This window comes from Mus caroli, chromosome 13 (assembly GCF_900094665.2).
Source record: "Mus caroli chromosome 13, CAROLI_EIJ_v1.1, whole genome shotgun sequence".
NCBI lineage: Eukaryota > Metazoa > Chordata > Mammalia > Rodentia > Muridae > Mus > Mus caroli.
The window spans coordinates 95,179,182-95,189,829 of record NC_034582.1 but is presented as its reverse complement, the minus strand read 5'-3'; the positions used below and the strand labels follow the sequence as shown (position 1 = coordinate 95,189,829).

The following is a 10,648-nucleotide window of genomic DNA, read 5'->3' as shown; positions in this document are numbered from 1 at the left end:
CACACACACACACACACACACACACACACACTGCACTCCTGAACCACTCTAAGTCTCAACAACATCACTTCACATTCAAGTACAAACACACAGTAACTCTCTCTAGGTTTGTTGTTAATTTTGATTATGCACCGCAGCTCCCTGTGTGTATTGTGTTTGATCTGCTCCGTGCTCCTCACTCCCCACCTTCAGTGCTAAGAGTCCTGTGAGCATAGACAAGGATTTAGCTAAGAGTCCTGTGAGCATAGACAAGCACTTTCTCAGGAGCATGTGGCCATTCTCTACCCAGGAGAGTTCCTCTGCGTTTCACTGGAATCTTTTTAAGTGTCTGTGTGCTTTCTGTGCCCAAGGCAAGTATTTATTTAATCAGACAAAAAGTAGGTTTGAGCACCTCTAAGGTGAAAAGACTACCTATATCATTAATAAAATATATTAATTTGAAGAGTAAAACCTTATAAAATTTGTTCTAATGCATTAATGGCTGCACTATCCTTTTCAAATGATGGTTTCAACCTTCAAAGCCTGGTGAAAGATATTGTAGGTGGCCTCAAGCAGAGGTATTTTCGGTTAGTGAACTCCTTTAATGTGTGTTACATTATACTGACTGCAACATGCAAGGTTAACAGAAGTCTGAGTTATGGAGCACAAACTTCTACTCTTCCTTAAGAACCTTGTACAAGAGTAGAGACTAAGTCGTAGCAACTCTAAATTCACTGCCCCTATAGCTAATGTCCTTCTCTGTCCTGTTCTTGAGAATAACCTGGAGATCTTGTTAAGCCTTCAAGTCCATCAAAAATCCACTGAGTCACAATCTCTGGTCCAGTGATTCTGCAGTATTCAATACTTGGCATTCCCTTGAGCTCATATACAAGACTAAGAACTACTGCTGCAGCTCTTTGGACCACATTTGGTTGAATCATGATATTTCATATATGTACATGCCTTTTTGATTTTTGAAATAGGACCTTACTATGTAGCCCAGGCTGACCTCCAAGCTATTATCATCCAGCCTTAACCTCTGACTTCTGAGATAACCCACACCTGGTTCTCCTGCTATTTTCAGTAGATTTGGAAGTTCTTTGAACAGGAATCATATGCAGATATGCAGGTTTTCCAAGTAAAGCCTGCCTAGAGGAGCATAGTAGATTCTTGTGCACCATGTTACCCATTTCTCACAGTCCTAAGAGTTTCTGTATATCATCACATTCAAATTCACATACCCAGGATCTAACCACAACATATCCCAAGTAACTATCACATCACTAATTACCATAGTAACTAGCATAACTAACTTTCACTGAAGTCCATTGGTCAAGCAGACACAGAGTACATCCCGAGGGACTAAGAGCTCATCTCTCACTGAAGAGCACATTGAAGAACTTGTAGCCACTTTTAATCTTTCACCCAGCACCTGACAAAGCCTGTGAAAAGCAGACTGGGGACAAGTTTTATTTTTAACTGACTTTATGATTCAATGAACCAAAGGATCCAGTCATGTTTTGTGGCTCAGCAAGTAAAGAATTCAAAAGACATAGGAAGAGATATCAAATGTAGAAAGAAAAAGCCTAGTGTCTGTGGTCATATACATGCTCAGTGTCCGGACAACTTGGTCACAGAGCTTCTGAGCTTCCTATAAAAGCCACCGTGGTTGTTTAGTGTCCTTCCCCAGAAGGCAAGTGACTAGAACTCTGTTAGTCTCAGGACAAGTTAAAGACTGAAGCTGCAAGCATATTAGAAAGTCCTATGCTAAGTAGGTTCCCTATGACCCAGTAGCTGGCCCTACTCCTATTGGTATATGGGCAGCACTAGATGGACTCAGTGGGCTAAAATTAAATAATGAAAAAAAAAGATGAACTTTAGGTTAGCAGATGTGGTGAGGGGGTCTTGGAAGAAGTTGGAGGGTGAAGGAGGGAGGGTGGATATGATCGTGATACACTGTATGCACCCAGGAAATAAAACATAAATTTTGGTAAAAGGGAAGATGTCTTGGGAAACAGCTTCAGAAAGTTTAGCCCCACAAATCTTTCATTCTAGGGATTCTTATAGTTTTCTTTATTAGAATTTGCAATTCTGGGTGTCTTGTGAGTGGAAATCTCAGTTTTTCTCTTCTCTCTCTCCCCTGTCTCTGTCTGTCTCCATGTCACATATTTTGCTCCTCCTCCCTTTGCCTGTGTCTTTTTGTCTAGGTCTTTATGCCCTCTCTCTCTCTCTCTCTCTCTCTCTCTCTCTCTCTCTCTCTCTCTCTCTCTCTCTCTCTCTCACACACACACACACACACACACACACACACACAGAGCTATCTTATCTCAAACATGTCTTCACTTAAGCATGTGTTTAAGTAAATCATCTGGTCTTCTCAGCACCCACTTGATTCTATGTCCGGACAAAGTACATAGCACGGCAAATAGACACACAATGAACCAAGCTGGTTAACTCCTAGGTAGTCAGACATGAAGACTTGTTTAACACATAAACCAAATAAGCAGTCCCTGTAAGGCTGAGTTAAAATGGTATTTCAGCTAAAAAAAAAAAAAAAGCCCTTTTGTGGAGCTTGAGAATTCTTGGCTAATGGGATAGGAGTCATAAAGTGCTTTATGAGTCATGCGAAAGTCAAAGGTCACCTTTCAACTTTTCAAACTGGCCCTGGCTACTTACTATTATGGTAGCTTTCCTTCCCTCTCCTCTCCCCCTCCCTCCCCACCAGCCACATCATCTATGTCTACTTTACAGTAGATCTGTAATGAATTTGGATTCAGTTCAAGGAATACACAGGAGGCCTTCAGCTCCCAGAGCAGTCAGCTCTGTAGGAGGGACAGAGAAAAGAAAATACCCGGGGGCGGTTCTGTATTTCCAAAAGATTAAAAATAATTAAACAATAAGATATTCAACTTGGATTGTTGAAGACAGTGATTAATGGTTCTTCTCCGTCTCAGGATGCCCTCCTCTGAGCTAATCTGACCCAATGCCATTTCAAAGGAGATGTTGGTTAACACTTTGTTTCATTTCATGTATTCAAGTAAATCAGGGTTGTTATGGCCTTGACATTCTTACCAACCAGCTACCTCCCTCTCTCCCCTCTAGGAATAATTGAGAGTGAAAGGAAGGAGATGTTTTCAAAGGCATTGGTGCTTAGCTGTGTAATTACCCATCTAGCCAAGTCAACAAAGCAACGGGGTGGGGAGGGCAGTGTATGCTGTTGTTAGAAGATGGAGGTCAGAGCATGCGTGTCTCTTTGGAGGACAGGAAACTACAACCACTGCCCACTGGTACCCCGTGAATGCTGGCTGAATGGAGAAATTCTGAAGATGATTCTTTTTACTTGTAAAGGTAAGAAAATGACTTCTTTTCATGGCAACACAGGCTAAAGTTAAACCTGTGGTGTTGCTATTCCTACTCCCAGAAGAGACTGCAGACTTCACATTTTCTTTCAACAGCATTTTGAACACCTACCGTGTGCCAGGTTCGAAGTTCATCCTTGCAGGGCATTAAAATGGAGTTGACTCTAGTAGCAGCTATAGTAGCATATTAGAAATACACTTCGCCAGCACCCAGTAGACAGTCATCTTGTCCTCACAGTGCATCAAGACACTCAGGAAATATGAGTTGAGTAGATCATAAAACAACAGCCACACTCATACCCTTCAGCTTTAATGTAGCAGTGCCCTGGCAATGTGTGTTGAAGACACGGTGAGTAACCTTGGTCGTTCAATTTAAATTGTAGACATATAACAAAAGTGTGGCTTTTAGAACCCTTGTGTCTGTCCTGTCCTTGTGGTCAATGAAAGAACTTTTTGCAGTGGAAATTCACCAAATTAATTTACATGAGGAGGATTTCCTAAGACCTATGGAAATTGCTGTGGTCATTCAGAAGTGTGCAAACTCATTTTCCCAAGTCCATAGATTCAATTTTGAAATAAACCTTGGCCTCTGAACTATGATAAGCTTAACATTAATTTAGAAACTTTTCCTATATAGTCTTTGTGATTTCTCCATAGGAATTTATCAGCTCCCAGTCTGGATTTTAGAGCATGAAGAAACTATAGAGTAAATCTATATGTCTTACTCCATTGACCCATCAGTGGACCTATTTTTTAAAAAGGGCCTATTCTTAATCAAATCACTTTGGTAAGATTTCCTTTATTCTCCCAAACTTGAAGTTTGTCAAATTGGCAACAGTGATTTCTCATTTGAACTGGTGAAAATGAACAAAGTATATCCCAAGAGACAGACAGACAGACAGACAGACAGAACCTTTTTAGTTGCTATCAATGATAAAGAATGTAGTTTCTGTGTAAATTGGATCTGGGCCTCTAAGCATCCTCTCCTGGGCTGTATTTCCCTAATTCCCTAATGCACTGACCAAAGTCTCTATCCTTACAGGAAGGAGATGACCCTACAGGTCAAGGAGTAATCTCTGAAACAACAGAAAGAATCTTCTCCATCGATGATGGAAAAGACCCTAGTGGGAATATTCCCTTAGTAGCCACAGAGGCACTGGGCTTGGTATATCTCAAGAGTAATCTCTGTCATTAATAAAACAAATTGCATCTCTATAAGCATGAACCAAACTGCTATAAAAAATGCTCTTTATATGCATCCCAAGTATCATAGGTTCCCACCACTGCATATCCAAGGTTTGGAACACTGCTGGTAGATCAACGCAGGAAAATTGGTATCTTTTCTAACAAATAAGCTGAAACTACAATGGCTGAACCTAACCAATGTTGCTTTCCCATTTACTCTTTGAGGGTCGGGAACTCTTGCATAGTTCTTCTACCATGTGATGATTTGGAGATTTGGGATCCTTATAGCTTATGCCCTTATCATTTACAGCACAAGGCTTCCTTATCCATGTAGAATGAAGAGGAAGAGTCAAGAAATATTCCTAGAGAAGTTGGTGGCAGGCTAGATGTAGCCATGGGCAAAACAAGATGCCAAACAAGTTTCAGTGATCCTCCTGTCTCCTCAACCCCCGGAAACAGATCATCCTGTGAAGTGCTTCTTGTGGTAGGCCACAGTGAAAGAGATAAGGGGTCACTTGGTGATTAGGAGAAAGCATTTAGGAGTCACACTGCCTCAGTAGTTCATATCACAACTCTGCTATTGGTAGATACATGGAGTTGGGTAAAATAATTGCTTGGCAAGTTAAATTTATCTGTGATATGAAGATGAGAATGCCTATTTAACAAAATGTTTATGTAAGAAAAATTATTTGAAGTATCTCTGGAGACTGAAAGAAGAGAGTAAGAACATTTAGAAGGACCAAAAGGTTTTGATGGGAGTATGTGTATATACTATATAGATCATATATACATATGTATAGTAATGTTCATGGCCAGGGAGGTGGAGCTTAGGAAAGCATCCCAAACATGGATCCAGAATCCCCAGAATTTTAAGGAATAAAGGCCTGTGAGATGCCAAGTGAACTATTACAGATATAAGTGTCTCATGACCTCAAGGAGGAAGAAAACTGAGCAACAGAGAGACTCCAACAAGGAAGGGAGTCCATTAGGGAGCTAGAGTCCCTTCTCTGCTCTGCTTGTCTCCATTTCATCATACTGACTTGGCTCATCCTTTTTCTTCTCTGCAACTAACAGTCTTTACTTGTTCATTGTAGAAAATGACTGTTACAGATGTTCTCATCTCTCTCTCTCTCTTTTTTTTTTTTTTTTTTTACAAAGGAAACCATCCAAACCAAAGTCGTTTACTTTTAAATTTCTAGGAAAGAGCCTGATTGACCATTTTGGTGAAGCGGTCCATTTGGCAAGTTAAGCAGGCTTGTGTTGAACGATTCTGACCTCTATAATCCTTGGGATGAGGAAGGTGATGGTTCTAAGCAGTAAAGGGCTTCATAAACCCCATTCTTCAAGAGCTTGATCTCATATTGTCTCCGGTCATTGTTTTGTTTTGCTTTGTTCACACAGGGTCTCATTGCATACCCCCTAATTGGTCTCAAACATACTATGTAGACCAGGGTGGTCTTGGAGTTGTGATCTTCTTGACTCTCTCACTTGTGTAAGTATAGATTTGAACCTCCATTGCCAGCCATGACAATTTTTGTATTATCATTTTCATTACCATGTACCTTAGTTGTTTAAATGCTCACAACATTCTCCCTAATTAATAAGGCTTTAAAGTAAGTTCTAAAACTAAGGGCTGGGGGTTGTGTTTTCTTTCCAGTCCACAAGGTTAGTAAAGTGGCATATACTAGATGGAAAATATTTATTAAATGATCAAATGCTAAATCCCAGGGGACTGGCTTTTGCCCACTCTATCTTCAAAGGTCTGTTGTGATGCTTGTGAATTCCCAACTTTTGCAAAGAGGACAGATGAGTCCTAAAGAGGTGATGCAGAAGGGATCTGAGGCTTCACAACTGGTTTGGTTTTAGCCCCTCTTCTACACCCCAGGTTGAGCTTTCAGAAATCAGCTTGTTATCAACTGCCAGTCCCTTACTTCTCAGACTTCAATGCTGGGTCTCACTGAGTACTTAGATTCCCACTTGTCCTTTCGCCATTCATTCTCGACACTGGACCTTGGTGGAAACAGTAGAGAATTTTTTATCTAATGCCACCACTATGCATTTGCAAAGGTTTACATTTAATGCCTCATGTGCTTGTCCCTTCAACTTTAATTCTTAAGTATTCACTCCCCCTTGCAGCTAATGGGTCATCCACCAATTTATCCTTACTTTGGGCAGTATATTCATGCGTCTTCTGGGCAGCGAATCCTGAGTACATGAGGACTAGATCCAGGGTCTCCCAACCAGAGATGAAGCAGACAGGCCATCAAGCTTTTACAAAAGAAACTAATGGAGCCACTATTTCCATCTATGGAAATCTGTGGTTGTTTAGGTAATGTCTGGCAAATGAGCAAACTTATTTTTAAAATCTCCCCTTTTCTTTTCTCTTTTCTTTTCTCCTCTCCCTTCTTACTTCCCTTTTCCCCAACCCTCTTCCTCTCTCTCCCTTCCCCCTTCTTGTCTTTTCCCTTGCCTACTTGATTCTTACTGACCAGCAGTGAATTCTCAAAGGTTGTAGTGATGACACGGAGCTCCCCGTAGATGCAGTGTATGAGCAATGAAACAGAGCAGCAATCTTGAGTGTTTACAAAGCAGGGGCATGCAATGAATTCTACTGCCTCTCTTATTGCAGCAAGTACCCAGACATCTTCAGCACCCACAAAGGGAAAATTTGCTTTGCCTATGGAAAAAAGAGTAGCTGGCCTTTTCCTTAAGATATTTCATGGGTATTTCTACAAAAGCATGAGGAAGAAAGAACAGTCAACATTGACAATCCCATCTGCCCCCAAAGAACTGGCAGATGTCTTGGGAACCTCAGGATGATCAAGATGATACCCTCAGAATCATGTTTAAGATACGGATACACATCAATCTTTGTCCTCCAAATCTATACAAATGTGTCTTCATCTATCCCCCTTTCCCAACAGGACATTGAGACATCCAGCCTCTGAAAGCAAATAGAAAGAGACCCCTGGCATGAAAGACAAGAAAGAGTCCAGCAAGGGAGGGACAGCAGCTTTGCAATTGTCATTCTTGCTCTTCTGGTACCTAGAACCAGATGCTTTTGTTTCGGGGAAACCAAAACATCGCAGAGGACTGAAGAATTAGAAGGCCTTGTGAGAAAAAAAAAAAAAAAAAAAANAACTCCCTTCCATCATGTATTCATAGTTAAGAGTCACAAAGCCCATGCGACTGGACCTGTTGGTAGACTGTTCTCTCCTGAGTCCTCCTTTCTAATGAAAGCATCACTGAGTATGTGTAAAGCATTCTGGGTTTCATATGACTTCATTTTGGGTGATTCAGAACTTTATTCTGCTTTTTCCGACTTGGGAAACTTTCAGCGATGGCGTGATGGTTAACCCTGTGATTGCTCACATACCTGTGCCCCTCACAGATGAGTGCATTCTTTTTAGCTGTTTCTTCAAAGAACTATGGGTTCATTGTGCCATCACGTGTCGGGTCTCTGTCAGTTACATGGGAGCAAACTGTTCTACCATAGAATGTTCAGTCTTTGCCAGTTCTGTGAGAACAAATTGCAACTGTCTCAGGGTCTCTCATGCTTTCTGTTTCTAGGGTCATATAAAACAGTTCTGAGGTTGATCATTATCAGATTACAACAGGGACCTAACATCTAGGTTTAGGGTCCAAACCACAAAGAATAGAGTTTAACAATAGTCAAGTGTATCATAAGAATTTTGGGCAAATTTATCTGCAGACATTTAGGTTATAGTCCTATTATAAATAATCTGAAAGTGGTTTTAAAATAAATGTTTATTAAATTTTCAACGATTGAATTTATTAAGTTTAAGGCCAGAATGCATTATATAGGTCCCCCCTGACCCAATAATCCAGTTTAAATAAAGGCTGCTATAGGAGGCAAGGTACATTTATTTCTTGGATATAGCATACCAATGGACAGAAAAACTGGTTTTTAGTGTTTAAAGAATTTGTATTTAAATGCTATTTATAACATTTCTTTTACACTTGCAACCCAAGTTGCTAAACTTTGAAAATTAATGTTTAAATGATGCTCAAAATTCTTGTGTCTGAATCATAAAAGCGAAAGGCATGCTCTTTCGCCCCGCAGTGTTATAGCTTTGACATTAAGAGCTTATGGATTCAAAGTGCATCCCCCCGTACAAGCAGTGTTCTAAGGTGGGCTCTTAGGGAATCCATGACTGGATCATGAGGTGCCTGCATCTATGACTTCATTCATGGATGGATTCAATATTTAAGTGAGTTACTAAGAGGTAGTGGATCTATGGGGCTTGGATAGGTATACTAATGATGCCTAGAAGGCCTGCCTCTACTAGGGACTATACCACTCAGCTCTGTTCTTCTCCCCTTCTGGTTGACTGATGCTAGACAGACTCTCAAAGGATAACTCTATCTGCTATGAGACCTCAGGCCCCCTCGTTATATGCCTCTGTCTCCCCATCAGTCCATGAAGATCATGAAACCTCACAGAGTTGTAAGGTTTGGTGAAGTACACCCAAAGTCCCACAAGCTGTGTGTGGTGTACAACATGAACCCAGCCATCATTAGAAGTTGTTATAACAGTCGATGTCCATCTGGGGAAGAGCCTCGTCCCTTTGAGGGAGTATAGATGAAAATTGTGTATTCCCTCATTTCGACATAAAACAGCTCCTTATGTGAATAGCAGAGTATCTGTTGGGCCTAAATCTCACCCACTTCGGTTCCTTTGCACTTAGAATACATCTTTGTGTATAGGGTTGGATAAGGACAGTGTCCCATTCAAAATACATTCTTCCATAGTCAAGGCAGCTTGGACATCCAATAGTTCACTGTGAGAGCCTATGTCTATTCCTCCTCTGAAACAGCTCTTATATCTGTCCCCTTTGCTTCCTCACTTCTTACATAGAGGTGTGATAACCTCTCTCTTACCTCCTAGCTAAAGGCGCTATCCCAAGACAGTAAAGATAGGAAATAACCAACAACACTGAAAAATGGGATCTGAAAATCATATTCTAGAAATTTCCATTGATGTTATTACTTTTTTAAAACAAAATACAATATTTTGATATTTCAAGCAATAAGGAAAGTAGATCTTTGTGTTTATCCAAAGGCAGGAAGGTTGGGTTAAGGGAGGCCTGGAGGCTCTGCCTTTGCAAGGCACACTGGCATTCCCCTTAAATGGCCTTTCCAGGCTCATTCACTTGTAATTTCTCTTACTCAAGCTACACAAATCACATGGTCTTGCCTCCCAAAGGCTTGTATCCCACATCCAGTGTTAGTCATTCCTATCTCTGGAATGTCCGGTCTCTATCTCCCTTTCCACCCATTTCCCCTCTTTTAATAAAAACCTTTTCTCAAAGGTATCCTGCAAGAAAAGCTCTATAGTCAGGAGTCTGGGTCATGATTGCTGGTTCTACAGCATTGGACAATGATTTTCAGGGTTTTTTTTTTTCACACACAGCCCAAAGAGCTCACACATTATTATTCCTCTTCTTTAGTGATTTAGAAAAGGTCTATGTTTTGGTGAAAGGTCCCCCCAAGTAGTCCTGACTGCACCCCAAAATTTTACAACTCTTCTTCCTCTACAGATTTTAATGGCCATTTTATTGTTGTTGTTTGCCTCTTCAGGCAGGGTCTTTCTACATTGGCCAGACTGGTCTTGAACTTGCGGTCATCCTGCCTCAGGCTCCGAGTATGTGGGATTATTTGTATCCTCTGCAACATCAAGTTCAATGGATTTGAAACACAGAGTGTGTCTTGTAGACATTACATGATAATAGTTATGATTACTTATAGGAGGGGTCTCAGAAGATGTAGTCCCTAAAGAGTGTCTTACAATAGGAGTGCAGGCTTAGGAGAACATACAAGGGGCTCTTGGCTCAGGGACAATGAAGTAGTCACTGGAGGCCCTTTCCCCTTTCCCCTTCCTCCAGGATATATATATATATATATATATATATATATATATATATATATATATATAGAGAGAGAGAGAGAGAGAGAGAGAGAGGGGCAGTTGAGTACTGGAGGGCACAGGATTTGTGTGTGTGTGTGGGAGGGGTACAGCTACCCAGAAGTTGTCCATAACCTGACAGATACTCCTCACCCATGCTCCACTTGAGTCCACTTAAACTCATTGTTCACCAAGTTAG

General features: G+C 40.9%; 1 long non-coding RNA gene across 2 annotated transcripts in view; it reads right to left on the bottom strand.

Moving 5' to 3' along the window:
• LOC110308674 overlaps positions 1–10,648 on the bottom strand; it is a 41,413-nt gene that overhangs the window by 15,663 nt on the left and 15,102 nt on the right. The window contains exon 3 of one of the 2 annotated variants that reach the window (XR_002379595.1): positions 7,910–8,040. The exons of the other annotated variant lie outside the window; for it this stretch is intronic. This is a non-coding gene — a long non-coding RNA (uncharacterized LOC110308674). Of the gene's footprint in view, positions 1–7,909; positions 8,041–10,648 lie in introns of those variants that run through there. 2 annotated transcript variants of the gene reach the window in all.